Below are 22172 nucleotides of genomic sequence, written 5' to 3' on the forward strand. Positions count from 1 at the left end.
TGCACTTTGGTTAGACCACAATTGTAGTCCTGTGTGCAGTTCTAGGCGCTATATCATAAAAAGGATTTAGAGGCACTGGAGAGGGTGCAAAAAAGATTTACAAGGATGACACCAGAACTGCAAGGTTATACTAAACAGGAAAGGATGAATAGGCTGGCTATCTTTTCTCTCTAATCAATAAGTTTGAGGGGCGACATAATAGAGGTCTTTAAAATTATGAAGGGTTTTGATAGAGTTGACATGGAGAAATTATTTCCACTTGTGGGGACGAGCAAAACTATAGGCCATCAATATAAGATTATCACCAGGAAATCAAATCGGGAATTCCAAAGAAAATTCTTTATGCAGTGAGTGGTGAGAATGTGGAACTCATTACCACAGGGAGTAATTGAGACAAATAGTATAGATGCATGTAATGGGAATTTAGACAGGCATATGAGGGAGAAGGGAATAGGGTTAGATGAGGAAGGATGGGAAGAGGCTCAAGTGAAGCATAAACACCATGGACTGGTTGGGCCGAACGTTCTGTTTTTCTGCTGTATATTCTATGTAATTCTATGCAACAGTTATGATTTAATGATAGCCAGTTAAATAGTTCTGGTTGACATGAAATCTTCAGCCTATCATGTGATTTAAAGTTCAGTCTATTATGAATACGGCAACTAACTGATGAGTGAACTACGAAATGGTGCAATGATCTGAATTGGTACCATAATTTCCCATTAAATTGACTTCAGATTATTATTTTCTAACCTTAATGTAATGCAAGCACAGTTGTTACTCTTTTATGTTAGCACCCAACAATGACATTGAGGGCTGGATTTTGTATTCCCGCTGCCTTGGCATGGAACATGGTGGCCATCCCCCATGGGACCCGTGCCAACGCAATTAGGTGGCAGGCAGTCATTTTACATATTCACGGTGGCCACCACCCCACCCCCCCAATCATGTGGCAGAGACGGCTGCAGCAATGCCGTTCACGGTGTCACCTGTTGAAGGAGCATGTGCTGGCGCAGAGTACACCCCTTCCACCCCCACCCATCAGAATGCAGAATTTACCCCTCACCCCTCCCCCCATACCCATCAGAGTGCAGAGTTCACCCACTCCCCACCCCCCCCACGACCCATCAGAGTGCAGAGTTCACCCCTTCCCCTCACCCATCAGAGTGCAGAGTTCACCCCTCACCCTCAACCATCAGAGTGCAGAGTTCACACCTTCCCCTCACCCATCAGAGTGCAGAGTTCACCCCGCACCCTCACCCATCAGAGTGCAGAGTTCACCCCCCCCACTACCCATCAGAGTGCAGAGTTCACCCCTCACCCTCAACCATCAGAGTGCAGAGTTCATCCCTTCCCCTCACCCATCAGAGTGCAGAGTTCACCCCCCCCCCCCCACTACCCATCAGAGTGCAGAGTTCACCCCTCACCCATCAGAGTGCAGAGTTTACCCCTTCCCCACGTCGGTGGCACCAACTTTCCCTAGACGGGAAAGTGGAGGCACGTGAGTGCCACTTGTCACGCTGAGGATCAGCAACTGAAGGTAGGATCACTGCAGTTTATATTTTTATTCATGCAAATATGTAATTTCAATATGCTAACTCGGGTCCCATTGCTGAGCAGCGGAGGGGCTGCCACGGAGTGTCCCCACCGCCAGGAAGGTCGAGCCCGACAATCCTGGTGTTGGCTTCCATGGCAGCTGCTACCACTCCGAATTTCTGCTCCCCCGTCACGGAACCTGACGTCCGGCTGGGAACAAAGTCCAGCCTGAGTGTGCCTCGGACCACTACCGAAACGAAATAAAAATTTCATGTAATATCCAATTGATATTAAAAACATAGATAGCTGGTTGTAACATGGCTGTAACCTAAAGCCAATTATAGAGCTTCAGTCTCATGATCTATGACATCATCTGCATGCCTTAACTAGATGGTAGTTATGTAATCATTGCCAGATATTCATTGTTTGCTATTTAAACCACTGATTCATCATGAAAATAATCTCTGCACTTTTCCCCTGAAAATTCCTGTTATCTATGTCGATTTTTGTATTCTCCCTTTCAGGATTTTGCCACACATGGTATTAGTTCTACAAATTGTTTCATATGTATGACTGCAGCCTTATGAGAAAAATTATGTAGTCTCATTAAATTGTCATTTATGTCAGAGAAAAAAGGGACAAAATCACATGGAATGGTAAATTCCTGGGTTAAGTGAGCAAGGATCCAGAAAGAAATGAAACTTCAATGAGAAATACAAAGAGCCCTTTGTAACTAGTCCTATGAAACTAAATCACTTCATGACATACACAAGATCATGGCATCTTTTCAAAATAGTTTCACAGAAGAGGAGAAGTTAGTTGATCTAGATTTATATTACATTGCATGGGATCACAAACAGCATACTCGAGCACACTTTAGGGAGTTAAACAAGATGGGGAGCAGTGCTGTCGATAAAGGTGCCATTGAGTGAGCCAAGTTACTCGCAAGTGCTGTATGGCTTGAACAAGCTATAAGGTCCAATGTCACAATTGGCAGGGATCTCATTTAAAACAAGCTCGGAGAACATTTTCATTCTCTCTCTTATACAAGCCAACACTTAGTCAAGAGTTACTATTAGCTCCAGGATTCAGGGAAATGCTTCATTTGTGCTCCTCTGATGTGGCACTTGTTTTATTTTATTTTATTTTATTTAGAGATACAGCACTGAAACAGGCCCTTCAGCCCACCGAGTCTGTGCCAACCATTAACCACCCATTTATACACTAATCCCATATTCTTACCATATTCCCACCTGTCCCTATATTTTCCTACCACCTACCTATACTAGGGGCAATTTATAATGGCCAATTTACCTATCAACCTGCAAGTCTTTTGGTGGTGGGAGGAAACCGGAGCACCCGGCGAAAACCCACGCAGACACAGGGAGAGCTTGCAAACTCCGCACAGGCAGTACCCAGAATTGAACCCGGGTCGCTGGAGCTGTGAGGCTGCGGTGCTAACCACTGCGCTACTGTGCCACCCAAACTATCTTCTCCTTTAAAAATTATTTGCTAATAGATAATTAAATCCAGGTCATTCTATACAGCATTAGTCACCAGTGTCCCTTGAACAAGTTCAGCTTATAAAAAGCATTACAATTTTTCACTATACTGGAATGGGAATCAAATTCCATTTACTCCTAGGACAAGACCACTGGAATATTCGAGTTGTGACACAGGTGCTGAAAGCAGTGCAACTTTCTTTAAGTGCCACTGTAATTTAGTTATTCTGGTTATACCAAACAAGTGTACATTAGTGAGTGACATACTGCTAGCAACATACCACTGGGAAAAAGGGCAAAATACTGCCGATGTTGGAAATATGAAATACAAAGATAAAACACTGGAAATTCTCAGCAGGTTTGGTAGCATCTGTGTAGAAAGAAACAGAGTTAATGGGCAGAATTTTCCCAGCCAGGCGGAGGCGGGTTCCGTTGTGTCTGACATGAGGCGCCATGGGCCGTCAGCAGCAGCAGAATTGTATTCCACAACAATCTGTAACCTCATATTCCAGCATATCCTTTATTCTAACATTACCATCAAGCCAGGGGAACAACACTGCATCAATGAGCAGTGTAGGAGAGCATGCCAGGAGCAGCACCAGGAATATTTAAAATGTAGTGCCAACCTGGTGAAGTAACAACTCAGGCCAACATGTATGCTAAACAGAGGAAGCAGTATGCTATAGACAAAGCAAAGTGATCCCACGATCACTGGAGCTGTTAAAGCTCTGCAATCCTGCCATATTCAGCCTTTAATGGTGATGGACAATTAAACAATGGACAGGAGGAGGAGACTCCATGAATATCTCCAACCTCAATGATTGGGGAGGCAAAATGTGCATGCAAAGGACAAAGCTGAAGCATTTTCAACCATCTTCAGCCTGAAGTGCCAAGTAGATGATCCATTTTGGCCTCCTCCTGAGGTCCCCAGCATCACAGATGCCAGTCTTCAGCCAATACAATTCACTCCACGTGATAACAAGAAACTATTGAAGGCACTAGATACAGCAAAGGCTGTCATACTGAAGACCTGTATTCCAGAACTAGCCATGCCCCTAGCCAAGCTGTCTAATACAGCTACAAAACTGACATCTACCCGGCAATGTGGAAAATTGCCCAGATATGTCCTGTACACAAAAAGCAGGACAAATCCAACCCTGCCAATTACTGTCCCATCAGTCTACTCTCAATCATCAGTAAGGTGATGGGATATATCATCGACAGTGCATTTACTCACCAATGCTCAGTTTAGGTTCTGCTCAGACCACTCAGCTCCAGACGTCATTGCAGCCTTGGTCCAAACATGGGTGAAAGAGCTGAATTCCAGAGGTGAGGTGAGAGTGACTACCATTGACATCAAAACGGCAATTGACCAAGCGTGGCATCAAGGAGCTGTTGTAAAATTAAAATCAACGGGAATCAGGAGGAAAACTCTCTACTGGCTGGAGTCATACCTCACACAAAGCAAGATGCTTGTGGTTGTTGAAGACCAATCATCTCAGCCTCAGGATATTGCTGCAGGAGTTCCTCAGGATAGTGTCTGAGATCCAACCTCTTCAGCTTCTTCATCAATGACTTTCCCTCCATCATAAGGTCAGAACTGGGGATATTCGCTGCTTGCACAATGTTCAGTTCCATTTGCAGCTCCTCAAATAATGAAGCAGACCATGACCATATGGAAAAGAACATTCAGGCTTGGGCTTATAAGTGGCAAGTAATGTTCATGCCACACATGTGCCAAACAGTGACCATCTCCAACACGAGAGAATCTAACCACCTCCCCTTGATATTCAACAGCACTACCATCGCTGAATCCCCCACCATCAACAACCTGGGGTCACCATTGGCTAGAAACTTAACTGGACCAGGCATGTAATTACTGTGGCTACAAAAGTAGGTCAAAGGCTGGGTATTCTGCCATGCCTCCTGACTCCCCAAAGCCTTTCCAGCAACTACAAGGCACAAGTCTCTTGCCTGGATGAGTGCAGCTCCAACAATACCTAAAAAGCTCAATCTACCAGGACAAAGCAGCCTACCGGATTTGCACCCCATCCAGCACCTTAAATATTCACTCTCTCTACTACCGGTGCACAGTGGCAGCTGTGTGCACCATCTCCAAGACGCACTACAGCAACTCATCAAGACTTCCCCAGCACCTTCCAAACCCGCGACCTCTAGCACCTATAAGGACAAGGACAGCAGGTGCATGGAAACACCACTACCTCCATGTACCCCCCCCCACCACCCCCCCAAGTCACACACCATCCTGATTTGGCCATATATCACTGTTCCTTCAGCGTCGCTGGGTCAAAATCCTGGATCTCCCTCCCTAACAGCACTGTGGGAGTTCTTCATCACATGGACTGCAGTGGTTCAAGAAGGCGACTGACCCCCACTTTCTCAATGGCAATCGCAGATTGGCAATAAATGCTGGTCTTGCCAATGATGTCCACATCACATGAATGAGTAGAAAGAAAAGTATAAATATACAACCTCAAAGGGTTTACAAGCACAGGCTTGGAGGGCCGAATGGCCTGTTCCTGTGCTGTACTGTTCTTTGTTCTTTGTACTTGGAATTGCACTTGCTCAAATAAATGAAACAGGATTTTCTCCATCTGAAGTTAGATTGGCTGGCATTTAGAAGGATTTTGTTGCACAGATAATCCTCAGTTTTACTTCTGATAATTGATACTATTGTTTTAGATGGTATTGAAGTAAGCCTAATGGGTCTGTTTTTGCCTGTACCTGTTTAATAACCTTTTTGAATATGGTAATACATTAGTCTATGTCCAGTCTACTCTTACATCTCCAGTGCCCATTTACCTCTTCACAATGAGTAACAAACAAATTAGTCCAGCCAAACAAAGAAGAAAAATAACCTCTAAAAACCCTTCAGGGAGAAAGAGAAAAAGCTCACTGTACATTGACTCCTTCATAATGATTTTCAGTGCTTCACAAATCTCCACTCTAATCTCTCTGAAATAAATACCATCTTTCCCAGGAGATTTATTTGTTTTAAGCCCTTTTATCTTGTCTTGGACTTAAATCTTATTTATAGCAAAATTGTTCATTTTGCCTTGCTACTTCTTTGTGAATACATCGAGGAAGTAATTGTTAACAATATTTACTACCATTATAGTCAGCCCCAGCTTCAGGCTTTTGTATCTTTAGTGTTCTTGTCTCTTCACTGACAGCTGCGAGTGGTAGTGTAGTGGGTATGTTACTGTAATAGTTCAGAGATCAGGACTAATAATCCAGAACATGAGTTCAAATCCCAGCATAGCAGTTTGAGGACCCATTTTAAAAAAAAGTTGGGTTTTGTCTGTAAATCGCTCCGGTGAAGTGCCTTAGCATGTTTTACTTGTCTGATTTAAAAGATTTTCAATTCCTCTCTCAATGTTCCTTGCAAGCCTCTTTGTTCTTACTTGTTTAAGGTGAGATTAATATGAGAATGTTCTGAGCTATTTATGAAGGTAGCGTTGTTGCTTTGATTCCAGGTTGCCAGCTGTTTATTTACTTCTGTAATTTTATTAAAGAACTCGTCTCCTTTCCCAAATACTGCAAGTATATCAGAGAATGTTACTTTGCATCACTATGACTTTTGAGGCAATCTTCATCCATGTGCCTTTCAAATCGCCTATATTATTTCTCCATAACACTTTTACCTTTTTATATGGACTATCATCACAGGATCTGGATCTTTCCCCACCAGTATCACTTCTAACTTGCCTATCTATAGCTCATTTGAAAATCTTTACTATTTAATAAGCTATTTGCCCCCTTCTCATACATTCCATCCCCCACCTAAACTTAAGTCATCTGATATAGAAAACAGACCACCTTGTGCCTCAGAGCTTGTGCCAGTACAACTGGTGAAATAACCTGCCTGGCATCAGTTAGTCTATAGTCCATAATCCACTGCTTCCTGTGTGCACCTTCTGTAGAACAGACTGTTGCCACATTGCCATGCTTATATAATCCAAACCAGGAACTAACTTGGCTATATATGAACTTTTCTTCCTTTTTTGGCATGATTGTCATTACTCATGACACTCCTCCCCCCTCAGACTATGAGTACAGTATCTCCAGTATCTGATATAGCTGTCCTCATGTGCTTGTAAAAATCCTCAGATCCCCTGGGAAGCATTAAAGCATTAATCTTTCCATTTGAAAGACCTGTCTTCCCATCATACGTCTTTTATTTTAGTTATTACACATTTAGAATGCAAAACACATTGCAGTAATAAATCAAACTGCTACTAGTGTCATGTCTAATTAATGTCCAAAGGTAGAGTTGCAGGGGAATTTCCACCTGCAAAAGGTTAGAGCTGCTATACAAGGGAAGGTACCAGGCTTTTAACTACTGTGGTCAAAATTATTCACATTGTAAAATTAGTCAAACATTAATAACTAATTCACTACATTGATTAACAATTTTTATTTTACTTTAAATTAAATTTTATCTTTATTTGAAAAGCAATCACTTTTATACTTTAATGAATTTAAATCTTTGCACCCTTCAAAATGTATGTTTTCCATTCTACAATCTCCTAATGATCAGTATTATGAACTAGAAATAGAGAAATAGGAAGGAATTTTAACATGGGTCAGATCAGAGTGCAGATGGGGGCGGGGGGTGGGGGGGAGAGGGGGGTGGTGCGGTGGTGTTAAATGGGCAAAAATGGAAGCCAGTTCCAGCTCATGCCAAGGGGCAGGAAGCCAATTTGCTCGCAGGAGGCGGGTTGGCATCTTAAATATGTTAATGAGTTGGAAGCCTTCAATTGTTTTGTAGGTTTAACTGTGGCCTGCCGTGTTTTGCTGACTCTGGGAAAGCTGGCAGCAGGAGCTAGGCGAGCACAGCCTCCTTATGGGGCAGAATAAGCAGGAGTGCTTCTTCCCCAAGGTGCCCTGCCATCAGACACCCCTCCACACAAATCCACTACACCCCACCCCGGGCTTGGATCCCCTCCCCCCAGGATTCTTCCGGGAGTGGGCTCTTACCTTCCGGGAGCAGAGTGGAGTGGACATGTGGGGAGAACGCCGAGAGCAGAGCCTATAAATCGAACCCAAGGATCGAGGTCCAGTCTCTTACCTTCCGGGAGCAGAGTGGACCTGTGGGGAGAACGCCGAGAGCGCAGCCTATGAATCGAACCCGAGGATCAAGGCCCAATCTCTTACCTTCCTGGAGAGGAGCGGAGCGGACCTGTGTGAGAGCAGTCCAGGCGCGCTGGAGTTTGAAAAAAAAAGTCAACAGTGACATCACAGGAAAGCTGCAAGGTGATTGGTTGGTGAGTAACTGCTGTTAGGGAATAGCTCTCAATAGCTGGCTTAGTAACTAAGGTAAGAAAGATCTACAGTTTATTTTCATATCTAATAAAATAGTGTTTTTTAGGGAGTTCTGTAATAACGAGGACCAGGGAAGAAGGGCCCTAGAGTAATTGATATTATTTGTTATTAAGCATCTTCCAAAAGGTTTAATTTAAAGGATTAAGTCATGGCAGCAGAGTTGAAAGCCGTGGTGTGCTCCTCGTGCTCTATGTGGGAAGCCGGGAACAATTCCAGTGCCCGGGACCAGCATGTGTGCAGGAAGTGTCTCCAGCTGCAGCTCCTGGAAGCCCGGGTTTCAGAGCTGGAGCGGCAGCTGGGGACACTGTGGAGCATCCACGAGGTGGAGAGTATCGTGGATAGCACGTATAGAGAAGTGGTCATACTGCAGGCTCAAACTCCACAGGCAGGAAGGGAATGGGTGACCACCAGGCAGAGCAAGAGGACTAGGAAGGCAGTGCAGGAATTGTCTGTGGCTATTCCCCTGGAAAACCGATATACTGCTTTGGATACTGTTGGGGGGAATGGTCTCTCAGGGGAGAGCAGCAACAGCCCAATTCGTTGCAGCATGGTTGACTCTGCTGCACAGGGGAGGAGTAAAAAGTGTGGGAATACAATAATTATCGGGGATTCAATTGTAAGGGGAATAGACAGGCGTTTCTGTGGCCGCAGACGAGACTCCAGGATGGTATGTTGCCTCCCTGGTGCTAGGGTCAAAGATGTCTCAGAGCGGTTACAGGACATTCTGAAGGGGGGAGGGCGAACAGCCAATGGTCGTGGTACACATTGGTACAAATGACGTAGGTAAAAAAAAGGGATGAGGTCCTAAAAGCAGAATATAGGGAGTTAGGAAGTAAGTTGAAAAGTAGGACCTCAAAGATAGTGATCTCAGGATTACTACCAGTGCCACATGCTAGTCAGAGTAGAAATAGCAGGATAGATGAATACGTGGCTGAAGAGATGGTGTGAGGGGGAGGGTTTTAGATTCCTGGGACATTGGGACCGGTTCTGGGAGAGGCGGGACCAGTACAAACTGGACGGGTTATACCAAGGCAGGACCAGGACTGATGTCCAAGGGGGAGTATTTGCTAGAGTGGCTGGGGAGGATTTCAACTAAAAAGGCAGGGCGATGGGAACCTTTGCAAGGAATCAGAGGAGGGGTGAATCAAGGACAAGAACAAAAGACAGTAAGGGGAATAAGAAAAGTGATAGGCAGAGGAATCAAGGGCCAGAATCAAACAGGGCCACAGTGAAAAATAATGGGAAGGGGACAAGTAATGTTAAAAAGACAAGCCTAAAGTTTTGTGCCTTAACACGCGGAGTATTCGCGATAAAGTTATTAATCGCGCAAATTGATGTAAACGGGTAAGATATAGTCAGTATTACGGAGACATTACGCAGGGTGACCAGGGATGGGAAATGAACATCCAGGGGGTATTCTGTATTTAGGAAGGACAAACAAAAAGTAAAAGGCAGTAGAGTTGCATTGCTGGTTAAAGAGGAAATTAACGCAATAGTGAGGAACGATATTAGCTCTGACGATGTGGAATCTGTATAGATAGAGCTGAGAAACACTAAGGGGCAAAAAACATTAGTGGGGGTTGTATATAGACCCCCAAACTGTAGTGGTGATGTTGGGAATGGCATTAAACAGGAAATTAGAGACGCATGAGATAAAGGAACATCTGTAATTATGGGTGACTTTAATCTGCATATAGATTGGGCAAATCAAATTAGTCACAATACCATAGAGGAGGAATTCATGGAGTGTATACGGGATGATTTTCTGGACCAATACGTTGAGGAACCAACTAGAGAACAGGCCATCCTAGACTGGGTATTGTGTAATGAGAGAGGAATAATTTACAATCTAGTTGTGCGAGACCCCTTGGGGATGAGCAACCATAATATGATAGAATTCTTCATCAAGATGGAGAGTGACGTTGTTGATTCTGAGACTAGGGTCCTGAATTTTAATAAAGGAAACTACAAAGGTATGAGGCGTGAGTTGGCTATGATGGATTGGGAATCGTTACTTAAAGGGATGACGGTGGATAGGCAATGGCAACCATTCAAAGAACGCATGGATGAACTGGATGAATTGTTTATTCCTGTCTGGCGCAAAAGTAAAATGGGAAAGGTAGCCAAACCATGGCTTACAAGGGAAATTAGAGATAGCATCAGATCCAAGGAAGACACATACAAATTCGCCAGAAAAAACAACAGACCCGAGGATTGGCAGCAGTTTAGAATTCAGCAACGGAGTACCAAGGGATTGATTAAGAAGGCAAAAATAGAGTATGAGAGCAAGCTTGCGGGGAACATTAAAAACTGACTGTAAAAGTTTCTATAGGTATGTGAAGAGAAAAAGATTGGTGAAGACAAATGTAGGTCCCTTACAGTCAGAAACAGAGGAATTTATTATGGGGAACAAAGAAATGCTGACCAACTAAATGCATACTTTGGTTCTGTCTTCACAAAGGAGGACACAAATAACATTTCAGAAATGTTGGGGAACACAGGGTTTACTGAGAGGGAGGAACTGAAGGATATCAGCATTAGTAGAGAAATGGTGATGGGGAAATTGATGGGATTGAAGGCCGTTAAATCCCCAAGGCCTGATAATCTACATCCCAGAGTACTTAAGGAAGTGGCCCTAGAAATAGTGGATGCATTGGTGGTCATCTTTCAAGATTCTATAGAATCTGGAACAGTTCCTACAGATTGTAGCTAATGTAACCCCACTATTTAAAAAGGGAGGTAGAGAGAAAACAGGGAATTATAGACCAGTCAGCCTGACGTCGGTAGTGGGGATAATTCTAGAGTCCATTATCAGAGATTTTATAGCAGAGCACTTGGAGAATAGTGGTAGAATCGGACAGAGTCAGCATGGATTTACGAAAGGGAAATCATGCTTGACAAATCTACTAGAATTCTTTGTGGATGTAACTAGTAGAGTTGATGAGGGGGAGCCAGTGGATGTGGTTTATTTGGGCTTTCAGAAGGCTTTCGATAAAGTCCCACATAAGAGGTTAGCGTGAAAAATTAAAGCGCATGGGATTGGGGTTAGTGTATTGCGATGGATAGAAAATTGGTTGGCAGACAGGAAACAAAGAGTAGGGATAAACAAGTCTTTTTCTGAATGGCAGGCAGTGACTAGTGGGGTACCACAGGGATCGGTGCTAGGACCCCAGCTATTCACAATATATATTAATGATTTAGATAAGGGAACTAAATGTAATATCTCCAAATGTGCAGATGACACAAAACTGTGTGGGAGGGTGAGTTGTGAGGAGGATGCAGAGAAGCTTCAGGGTGATTTGGACAAGTTGAGTGAGTGGGCAAATGCACGGCAAATGCAGTATAATGTGGATAAATGTGAGGTTATCCACTTTGGAAGCAAAAAACAGGAAGGCAGATTATTATCTGAACGGCTATAAACTGAGAGAGGGGAATATGCAACGAGACCTGGGTGTTCTGGTACACCAGTCGCTGAAGGTAAGCATGCAGGTGCAACAGGCGGTAAAACGGGCAAATGGTATGTTGGCCTTCATAGCGAGAGGATTCGAGTACAGGAGCAGGGATGTCTTGCTGCAATTATACAGAGCCTTGGTGAGGCCACACCTGGAATATTGTGTGCAGTTTTGGTCTCCTTATCTGAGGAAGGATGTTCTTGCTATAGAAGGAGTGCAATACAGGTTTACCAGACTGATTCCTGGGATGGCGGGACTGATGTATGAGGAGAGATTGAGTCGATTAGGATTATATTCGCTGGAGTTCAGAAAAGTGATGGGGGATCTCATAGAAACCTATAAAATTCTAACAGGACTTGACAGGGTAGATGCAGGAAGGATGTTCCCGATGGTGGGGGAGTTCAGACCAGGACTCATAGTCTAAGGATATGGTGTAAACCTTTCAGGACTGAGATGAGGAGAAATTTCTTCACCCAGAGAGTGGTGAGTCTGTGGAATTTGCTGCAACGGAAAGCAGTTGAGGCCAAAACATTGTCTGTTTTCAATAAGGAGTTAGATATAGCTCTTGGGGCGAAAGGGATCAAAGGATATGGGGGGAAAGCGGGAACAGTTTACTGAGTTAGATGATCAGCCATAATCATAATGAATGGCGGAGTAGACTCTAAGGGCCGAATGGCCTACTCCTGCTCCTATTTTCTCTGTTTCTATGTAGGATCACGGTTTGGACTCCTCTTGTGATTAAACCCCATTCCTGCAGTCAGGGTCAGACCCTTGTTGGCTTTGTACCCACCCCTAGGATTGGAGTTCGAACCCCTCCCCCCCCCACCCACCTTTGGGATTTCCACCTCCTACAGGATCAGGGATCAGATCTACCTAGTCTTGTGGCCTCCTCTGGAGAATTTTTCCACCCAACTGGAAGCCAGACTTGTCAATCAGGCTAACCTCCGGGCAGGGAACCGGTCAATGACAAAAATCACTCGCTGTGGAGTTAAAACTCCACAGCATTGTAGCGACAATCAGACTTTGGGGTTTCCTGCACACAGCTGAATACCCCAACCCCTATTCCCAGTGCGTCAGAATGTTAAAATCCCCTCCCCTGCCCCCCACCCCCCCACCGTGACGAGACCCCAATGAGAGATAGCAGCATTGGCAGAGGTACTGTCTTTTGAATGAAATGTTAAACTGAGGTGTCGTCTGCTGTCTCTGGTTGATGTAATCAATTCATCTAGAATACCACTTCCCCCCCCATTCCAACCCCTACCATTGTTGCTTCAAGTTGTTTCATAAATGATTCGAAGTTTTTCGCCTCTGCCACTGTGACCAGAAATCCATTCCAAATATTTATTGTTCTTTGTGTAAAGAAGAACCTCCAGTTTCACAAGCAGAGTTATATTTCAGAAGTTTGAAGCTGTGTCCCATCATTGTTTAATTTACAATAGTATTCTGGATTAACCTATTTAATGGGATGAAACTCAGGTGGGTCCTATAATGGGCAGACAATCCATTCTGTCAGATTACTGCCTAAATAGGGAAGATTAAAATTGAACACAATTGGTTCGATTTAATTGGAAAAAAAATGCATTTATATACCACAGGATGTCCCAAAACACTTTACATTCAATGAAGTACCTTTGAAGTGTAGTCACTGTTGTAACGTAGGAAACATGGTTGCTAATTTGCGCACTGCAAACTCCCACAAACAGCAAAGTGATAATAACCAGTTAATCCCCTGCTCTTCTTCAAAATAGCACCATGAAATCTTTTACACCCACCTAAGAGGGCAGACTGGATTAACATCTCATAACAAAGGCAGCATCTCTGAAAATGCAGCATACCCTCTGTCCTGCACTGGAGCATCAGCCTTGATTTTTTTGCTCATGTCCTGGACCTTCTAACTCAGGCAAGAGTGCTACCAACTGAACCATGGCTGACAGAATGATAGAGCCCTCAACTGCAATTCCTACCTAACTTGATTGAGTGTACTGACCTGACTCATTTTGTAGTGTCATATTAATTTATATAGGGCTGGATTTTACAGGGCCCCCAACATTGGGTTCTGAGGCAGGGTAGTGGTGGAAGATCATTCTGGTAGCGGCCTGCCATGGAGCCTGACGCCAGGAGAGCTGAGCCCAATCTTCCAGGTGGTGGCGAGGGTCCATGGCGGCCCGCCGCCGCTGGGCTACGGGACCTGGAGTAACATATGGTTATTGATGAAATGCATACATTTAAATACAATTACCTGCGATCTAACAGTCGAGCCGTGATCTTCAGAGCGGCGACCAGCACTGCCGCGCCTTCACTTTCCCATCTGGGGAAAGCAGGTGCCGCAGTGGTGGGGAAGGGGGTAATGTGAGATTTTTAGTGCCAGGGTGGGGGGAAACAGGGTCAAACTTTGGTCATTAGTGTAGGGTGTAATGAGAAGCTTTTTATGTTGTCTCTTGGTGTTACAGTAGCAGAGTGACTCTGGCTCCAAGTCACATGACTGCATCCTGGTACTTGGTTCATTAGCATACTAAGATCGTAAAGGTACATTACTCTTACGGCAATCACACAACATAGGGGATGTTATTCACTTTGAGGGGGGAAGGTCATATTTGAAAGGGAAGTGTTTTAGGGTGGGGGGGAAGGGCAGATATTTAATTTTATTGGTATTGGGGGGTGGGAAAGGGGTGATAGAATTTTGCTATGAACAGTGGGGGCGGGGGATGGTTTCCTTTAAAAATTTAAATTATCCGACAGGGCTGACTGCCATTTAAAAATGGTGCCAGCGCCTGCGCACAGGCAGTTAACGCCATTGCTGGCATCAGAGAACCCGCTCCTTCCACGTGATTGGGGGGAGCACGCCGACCAGGGTATTTAAATGAGCTGCCGCGTGAGAGATTGTGACAGCATGGCGGCGCGTGACTCATGCCTATGAGCTGCCAATTTTTTGCCGACCGCTGCTTCTGCCGGCGGGCGCTTGAAATCCAGCCCATAGTGTGATCCGTTGTTTACAGTGTCGACTTTAAATTCAACTCCCTCGCTATTCATTCTGCCTTTCTCCCCTGCTACTCACTCAGCTGGACTGCAAAATCTTGGTCTGTTCAACTAGAGCTGACCGACAAACCTCATGGCCTATTCAACAAAATGCCGCTCATTACCACCTATCATTGTCTGTCTCCAGCCCTACCTCATGCCCTCTATGGCTGAAAACCTTATCCATATTTTTGTAACCTCTAGACTGGATTGTTCCGATACCCCTTTTGCCAATCTCCCATCGTCCACCTTCCATAAATTCTAAGGTGTACAAGAGTCTACTGCCCATAATCAGCCCAATTGGTCCAGGACCCCTGACCTTGTTACATTGGTTTCTTGTCCTTCAATACATTAAATTTAAAATCATTGTCTTATTCTTCAATTCTCTTCATGGCCATGTTCCACATTACCTCTGTTATCTCCTTTAGCCTTACATCTTCTCTGGCACTTTGATCCTGTGACTCCAGCTTTTTGTGGATCCAGGCCTCTCTTTGCTTCTACATTGGTGGTAGATCTTTCAGATGTTTTGACTCTACTTTCTGCAACTTCCTCCTTAAACCTCTCCATTTCTCTCTCCACAACTTTCAACATTCACTCCCTTCACCACCGACGCACAGTGGCAGCAGTGTGTACCATCTACAACAGGGTTGACCAACAGTTTTGCTTGATCCGGGGAGCCGGTGAGCAAATGTCGAAAGATAAAGGCATTAAAAATTTATCTTGCTGATAAAAACGACAAATGTGCATTTTTGTGAAGAGGTTTTAAACGAGAAGACTAATTTATTGACTTACTTTCTCATCAGATGTCTATCTTTCAGGAGGGTCCTTGAACTCTCTTCCCCACCCCCAGCCCCCACCCCCCACCCTCCACTACTCTGTGTGTGTGTATGTGTGTGTATGTGTCTCATTCTCTCTTCCTTCCCCAAACCGCCCTCTAGGACTAGGGGACACAGATTCAAAGTTTTGTGCAAAAGAGGCAGGGGGAAATATGAGGAAGTACTTTTATACGCCGCGGGTGGTAATGACCTGGAACTCGCTGCCACAAGGGTGGTAGAAGCACAGGTGATCAATTACATCAAGTTGGATGGCCACCTGAGAGAAATAGACTTATAGGGCTATGGGGTTCAAGCCAGGAAGTGGGACTGACTGCAGAGCTCTGTGGAGAACCGACATGGACTCGATGGACAGAATGGCCTCCTTCTGTGCTGTAAGTAAATGACTTTTTGACTCTCTCTCTCCCCCTCCCCTCTCTCTCTCTCTTCCCCTTCTGTCTATGTCTCTGTCTCCCTCTCCCCCCTCTCTCTGTCTCCTTCTCCCCCCCTTCTCTTCGTCTCCTTCCCCCCATCTCTCTCCATCCCCGTGTCTCCAGTGTTCCCCGCTGCCCGCTCAATGTTCCCCACACCCACTCAATGCTGTTTGCTCAGTGTTCCCCACTCCCTACTCCGTGTTCCCCACTCCCCGCTCAATGTTGCTTGCTCCGTGTTCCCCACTCCCCGCTCAATAATACTTGCTCAATGTTCCCCACTCCCCACTCAGTGTTCCCCGCTCTCTCAATCCCCTGTCTCTCTGTCCCCCCTCTATCTCTCTGTTCCTCCCATTCTCTCTATCGCCCCCCCCCCCCCACCATGGGAACAGTTGACATCCGTGAGCCGGATGGAAACGGTTGGCGGGCCAGCTCCTGGCCCGCAGGCCATATGTTAGACAACGCTGATCTATAAGATGCACTGCAGCAACGCGCCAAGGCTCCTTCGCCAGCACCTTCCAAACCCGGGACGTCTACCACCTAGAAGGACAAGGACAGCAGATGCAAGGGGACACCACCACCTGCAAGTTCCCCTCCAAGCCATGCACCATCCTGACTTGGAACTATATCGCCGTTCCTTCACTGTCACTGGGTCAAAATCCTGGAACTCCTTTCCTAACAGCACTGTGGGTATACCTACACAATATGGTCTGCAACGGTTCAAGAAGGTGGCTCACCAATACTTTCTCAAGGGCAATTAGGGATGGACAATAAATACTGGCCTAGCCAGTGATGTCCACATCCTGTGAAAGAATAAAAAAAAGCCAAAACCCATTATTTTATTATCATGCTTTTGGTCATTCATCAAAACCTCTCCCTCCATTATTTGGCATTCACTCCTTTATCTCTTGCAGTTGTGAGGATCTTAGGGCATTTTTGTTAATGTTCAAGACACTATATAAATGCAAGTTTTTGTGGCGAGGTATCTACACTTGTCTTTACAGCAGGTGATATATTTCTGTATCTGGATTTTTGCTGACTCAAAGCCTCTGGTCATTTTCAAGTAGATGTGCTTCTAATTATTACTGGGTCACGGGGTACTGGCAGATGGCTACAGTCTGACCTGTCCAGTATTCCTTCATTTCCTGTCCTTTTCTTCAATCCACAAACACAAATCAAAGCGGATTCTCACTAAGAAATCCACCAATTTGGGAAAGCAGTGGGAAGCTTATCAGTACTTGGTAATCTACGATTTTAGCAAGTTAAATCCTAGCAGTACCCCGGCACACACTTTCTTAGGTTCCTAAGCCTTGGCTTCACCAATCTATACCTAAAGTTATACATATCCTTATGGGAGAAAGTGTGACTCTGCACTTAGTATATTACTCCAAGATGGTTCCTGGGCTGTAAGCTCCCTAGGAAGCTCCCTTGCTGTTCAACTCTATCCATGGCCATCTGCTCCCATTCTTAGTGTTTTCTCCCCCAATCTACCCTCTTAAACTGTTTAAACTCCCCTGGCTCTTTGAATCAGTTCATTTTAGGCCTAACTAAAAGCTAACAGTTAGTTTAGTTTATGTTACCTGGATCCACTGCCCTCCCCCAGCCACACCTGCTCTTTGTTTTCTCAACGAAAGTGATCTGGACGAAACTGAAGAGCACAGCTGTTGATACTTTAATCTCCGATCCTGCTGTGTTCACCGCCCAGAGTGTCTGCGGCCACGGCGTGCGGTAAGTCCATTGAGGAGAAGGAGCAACGGGACCCTAGGGAAGCCTTGAGAAAAGGTGCTCCGGACACCAAAAAATCCATGAACGGCTCCTCAGCTGCAACATCAAAGCGCCCGCGGGAGATGGCTCGGAGAGCATCTGCAGCGCACTGTTGGCAATGTAGTATGCCTTTATATAAACCACATCAAAAAACCCTTAGCGAATATAACCACCTTTGTAAGTCTGCCCAAAGATGCTTCACCTCCCGAAGGACGCATTTGAGCTTTCCGGACGTCGATGGTGGGAACTGAGGAAATGGCTTACTACCTGCACCCGCTTTCCCCTCCCTTCCCCTTCCCCCCTTTCCACCCCCCCCCCCTTCCCCTTCCCTGCTCCACCCTCTCAGCTCACCCCCTCACAACCCCGTCCCAGCCCCCCCCCAAGCACCATCATCCCCCGGCACCCCCTTCCCCTGCACCCCCCCCCCCCCGCACCCCCTTACAGCCCCCTTCCCAACTCCCCCTCTCACCCCCCTCCCTCCACCCCCTTCCCCTGCACCCCCCACCCCCTTACAGCCCCCTTCCCAACTCCCCCTCGCACCCCCCTCCCTCCACCCCTCCCCCTCGCATCCCCTCCTCCCACTGGCATCATCCTACACCTGTGTGGGGGCCCTAACGACCCCACTGCCTTGTGGGCGTCTCGGGAGAGACCAAGGCTAAGGGAGTAAACCCTAACAGAAAATCCGGAGCAGAACCCCGGAGGCGGTCATGTAACCTTTGGCATGTTTCCGGCAGTTCCTGCAGCCATACCGGTGCCAAACGTCGTGCTCTGCACTCCTTTGGACCCTACCAGAAAGGCCGAGAGAGGGGTTTTGACGACTGGGCAACTCACAACCTCCATAAATTCGCCCAGGCATGCGCCATAGAGAGGTCACTCCATAGTTGCCTCACAGCGACTGACACAACACGGAAGGCAGCAGTTACAGGTTATAAGTCCAGATAAATTGGCGTAGAAACTGGGCGCCACAGGTTGCCTTTGTCGGTGGGAGAGGTCATTGCACCTCACTGGACAGCTACCGCCCGCCTCAAACCGGGCAGCCCCCGGTCAATAAGGTTCTGTCCCGCCACAGTCTACCTGCTTCAATGGGTGCTTGGAGCTCAGGGTCATTGCCCGAAAGGTGGACTGAAACACCGCACCAAACAACACGAAAAAAGGAAAGAAGGTACCAGCCCTTCGCTTTGCAAGCTGGAACATCAGAACTATGTGTCCTGGCCTGTCGGAAGACCTTACACAAATCAACGATTCTCGGAAGACCGCTATCATTAACAGCGAGCTCAGTAGACTCAATGTAGACATTGCAGCACTTCAGGAGACACGCCTCCCCGCGAGTGGATCTCTAGCAGAGCAAGACTACACCTTCTTCTGGCAGGGTCGGGATCCTGAAGAACCAAGACAGCATGGAGTGGGCTTCGCCATCAGAAACTCCTTGCTCAGCATGATAGAGCCTCCCTCAAATGGCTCGGAACACATAATGTCCATCCGACTGCTCACCACCTCTGGCCCAGTACACCTACTCAGCATCCATGCTCCAACATTCTGCTCCCCACCTGAAGCTAAAGATCAGTTCTACGAGGAACTCCATAACATCATTAGCAGCATCCCCAACACCGAACACCTATTCCTGCTGGGGGACTTTAATGCCAGGGTTGGGGCCGACCATGACTCATGGCCCTCCTGCCTTGGGCGCCATGGCGTTAGAAGGATGAATGAGAACGTGCAGAGACTGCTTGAGTTGTGTACCTATCATAACCTCTGCATCACCAACTCGTTCTTTCACACTAAACCCTGTCACCAGGTTTCATGGAGGCACCCAAGATCGCGTCGTAGGCACCAGCTAGACCTCATTGTCACATGGCGAGCCGCCTTAAACAGTGTTCAAATCACACGCGGCTTCCACAGTGCGGACTGCGACACCGACCACTCCCTGGTGTGCAGCAAGGTTAGACTCAGACCAAAGAAGTTGCATCATTCCAAGCAGAAGAGCCACCCGCGCATCAACACGAGCAGAATTTCCAACCCACAGCTGTTACAAAAATTTCTAAATTCACTTGTGTCAGCCCTTCAAAACACTCCCACAGGGGATGCTGAGACCAAGTGGGCCCACATCAGAGATGCCATCTATGAGTCAGCTTTGACCACCTACGGCAAAAGTGCGAGGAGAAATGCAGACTGGTTTCAACCTCATAATGAAGAGCTGGAACCTGTCATAGCCGCTTAGCGCATTGCACTGTTGAACTACAAGAAAGCCCCCAGCGATTTAACATCCGTAGCACTTAAAGCAGCCAGAAGCTCTGCACAAAGAACAGCCAGGCGCTGCGCAAAGGACTACTGGCAACACCTATGCAGTCATATTCAGCTGGCCTCAGACACCGGAAACATCAGAGGAATGTATGATGGCATTAAGAGAGCTCTTGGGCCAACCATCAAGAAGATCTCCCCCCTCAAATCTAAATCACTGACCAACGCAAACAAATGGACCGCTGGGTTGAGCATTACCTAGAACTGTACTCCAGGGAGAATGTTGTCACTGAGACTGCCCTCAATGCAGCCCAGCCTCCACCAATCATGGATGAGCTGGACATACAGCCAACCAAATCGGAACTCAGTGATGCCATTGATTCTCTAGCCAGCGGAAAAGCCCCTGGGAAGGACAGCATTACCCCTGAAATAATCAAGAGTGCCAAGCCTGCTATACTCTCAGCACTACATGAACTGCTATGCCTGTGCTGGGACGATGGAGCAGTACCCCAGGACATGCGCGATGCCAATATCATCACCCTCTATAAAAACAAAGGTGACCGCGGTGACTGCAACAACTACCGTGGAATCTCCCTGCTCAGCATAGTGGGGAAAGTCTTTGCTCGAGTCGCTCTGAACAGGCTCCAGAAGCTGGCCGAGCGCGTCTACCCTGAGGCACAGTGTGGCTTTCGTGCAGAGAGATCGACTATTGACATGCTGTTCTCCCTTCGTCAGATACAGGAGAAATGCCGTGAACAACAGATGCCCCTCTACATTGCTTTCATTGATCTCACCAAAGCCTTTGACCTCGTCAGCAGACGTGGTCTCTTCAGACTACTAGAAAAGATCGGATGTCCACCAAAGCTACTAAGTATCATCACCTCATTCCATGACAATATGAAAGGCACAATTCAACATGGTGGCTCCTCATCAGAGCCCTTTCCTATCCTGAGTGGCGTGAAACAGGGCTGTGTTCTCGCACCCACACTTTTTGGGATTTTCTTCTCCCTACTGCTTTCACATGCGTTCAAGTCCTCAGAAGAAGGAATTTTCCTCCACACAAGATCAGGGGGCAGGTTGTTCAACCTTGGCCGTCTAAGAGCGAAGTCCAAAGTACGGAAAGTCCTCATCAGGGAACTCCTCTTTGCTGACGATGCTGCTTTAACATCTCACACTGAAGTGCCTGCAGAGTCTCATCGACAGGTTTGCGGCTGCCTGCAATGAATTTGGCCTAACCATCAGCCTCAAGAAAACGAACATCATGGGGCAGGACATCAGAAATGCTCCATCCATCAATATTGGCGACCACGCTCTGGAAGTGTTTCAAGAGTTCACCTACCTAGGCTCAACTATCACCAGTAACCTGTCTCTAGATGCAGAAATCAACAAGCGCATGGGAAAGGCTTCCACTGCTATGTCCAGACTGGCCAAGAGAGTGTGGGAAAATGGCGCACTGACACGGAACACAAAAGTCCGAGTGTATCAAGACTGTGTTCTCAGTACCTTGCTCTATGGCAGCGAGGCCTGGACAACGTATGTCAGCCAAGAGCGACGTCTCAATTCATTCCATCTTCGCTGCCTCCGGAGAATACTTGGCATCATGTGGCAGGACCGTATCTCCAAGACAGAAGTCCTCGAGGCGGCCAACATCCCCAGCTTATACACACTACTGAGTCAGCGGCGCATGAGATGGCTTGGCCATGTGAGCCGCATGGAAGATGGAAGGATCCCCAAAGACACATTGTACAGCGAGCTCGCCTCTGGTATCAGACCCATCGGCCGTCCATGTCTCTGCTTTAAAGACGTCTGCAAACGCGACATGAAATCCTGTGACATTGATCACAAGTCGTGGGAGTCAGTTGCCAGCGTTCGCCAGAGCTGGCGGGCAGCCATAAAGGCGGGGCTAAAGTGTGGCGAGTCGAAGAGACTTAGCAGTTGGCAGGAAAAAAGACAGACGCAAGGGGAGAGCCAACTGTGTAACAGCCCCGACAATCACATTTTTCTGTAGCACCTGTGGAAGAGCCTGTCACTCTAGAATTGGCCTTTATAGCCACTCTATGCGCTGCTCCACAGACC

Source organism: Heterodontus francisci, chromosome 6, assembly GCF_036365525.1.
Source record: "Heterodontus francisci isolate sHetFra1 chromosome 6, sHetFra1.hap1, whole genome shotgun sequence".
NCBI lineage: Eukaryota > Metazoa > Chordata > Chondrichthyes > Heterodontiformes > Heterodontidae > Heterodontus > Heterodontus francisci.